General features: G+C 35.2%; 1 pseudogene; it reads right to left on the bottom strand.

Moving 5' to 3' along the window:
• Positions 1-307: 307 nt before the first annotated feature.
• On the bottom strand, positions 308-876 carry LOC113833256 (annotated as a pseudogene).
• Positions 877-1,704: the final 828 nt, after the last annotated feature.

Raw genomic sequence — 1,704 nt, forward strand, 5'->3', positions numbered from 1 at the left:
TAAGCAAATAAGAAAGTTCACTTCTTTTCTTTTCTTTCTTTTTTTTGGGGGGTAGGTTCAAGACAGGGTTTCTCTATGTAGCTTTGGAGCCTCTCCTGGCACTCATTCTGGAGACCAGGCTGGCCTTGAACTCACAGAGAACCGCCTGCCTCTGCCTCCTGGGTGCTGGGATTAAAGGTGTGTGCCACAAATGCCTGGCGAAAGTTCACATTTTTTTCAATACTGTTGGTCTGTCTTTTGTTTTTTAATTTATCAAGCTCTTGCTGCTTATTAACTGATCAGATAACAAAAATACCAAGGGGCCACCTCAGACTATCTGCTTAATAAGCCTGTTTATCTGGTCTTCTGTATTGCCAGCATCTCCAAATTCCACAAAATGAGATTTTGTTTTGTTTTGTTTTGTTTTTGTTTGTTTGTTTTCTGTTTTGTTTGTTTTGCTTTTTCATTCCACGCTATAGAGAAGATGATTTGAATAGCCCCAAGAAGTTATTTGCTTCCTTTAACGTTTTATGTCTTTACACATCTCATGGATTACATCTTTCTTGCAGATGATTCCATATTTACCAAGAGGTTGAGCAATCAGTCAAGACCAGTCGCTTCTTCCTGATTTTGCCATAGCCATGCCTGTGGATGAGCTCATTTACCAACTTCAAGTTGGGGTATCCCTATGCAATGTTATAATTTCACAATCCTGGAAATGTTAATTGGAGTCGTGTTGGGCTTAACAAAGGTACTGTTGAAGATCTGGCACAGACAACACAGCTTCAATACCTTGCAGACCTTTGGGATTATACCATCGATATCTCAGATTCTTACAACAAACACCAATTTCTGTCCTGCAGATACATAGATAGCAGTTACAGCTATTCCTACCATCCTAGCCATTAGAATCTCAGTCCTGTATTCCTTGGGATTGTACTCCATTTTTTTATAGATAAAATTACTATCCACCAGGAGTTTCACTTTCAACTCTGTGCATTTCCTTTGCTTTTTCTTAAGGGGATATAGACATAGATATAGATATAGATATAGATATAGATATAGATATAGATATAGATATAGATATAGATATAGATATAGATATAGATGTAGATATTTGCAACAGCAACCATCTTTTACTTTTCTGCCACATTGTCCATGGTTCCAGTCAGAAAAAGCATCACTACTCCTAGTCTAAACATACCTTACATAATTTGCTTATGTGTTTCTATTAGTTCACAAAATATACAGCTCTTTCTCTAGTACGAAAGAACTTCCATCTTTCACAATGGTTTTTATAGTATTTTGTCAGGAGAATTTTCATATCAATTATTGTTTTCATCGAATCTCAGTTGTTACTGTTGTTGGTCTGATAAACCATATCTCTGGTCCACAAGGAAACCAATAACTGACTACAAATTGTAGATGACATCCTATCTTCTATTGAATAAATATTTTGCTAAGTTCACAATAATTTAGGTAAACCTTTTCCATTTTTAAATGAAATCTTCTAGGTTCTACTTTGGCAAAATAGAAAATAGCTGCAATTAGTAATTATAAGCATACCGTGTTATTACTCTTAAGGCTGAACAGTTTCACATCAGTAATTTTCACTTTCCAAAAACAATAACAAATGCTATTAACATTGACGAATAATATAGGTCTGTTTTAAATTAAAATTCTGTCTGTTGTTCAGTGGTATTCAGTCATAAAATATCTTGATGA

This window comes from Cricetulus griseus (assembly GCF_003668045.3).
Source record: "Cricetulus griseus strain 17A/GY chromosome 1 unlocalized genomic scaffold, alternate assembly CriGri-PICRH-1.0 chr1_1, whole genome shotgun sequence".
In the NCBI taxonomy this organism is placed as follows: Eukaryota; Metazoa; Chordata; class Mammalia; order Rodentia; family Cricetidae; genus Cricetulus; species Cricetulus griseus.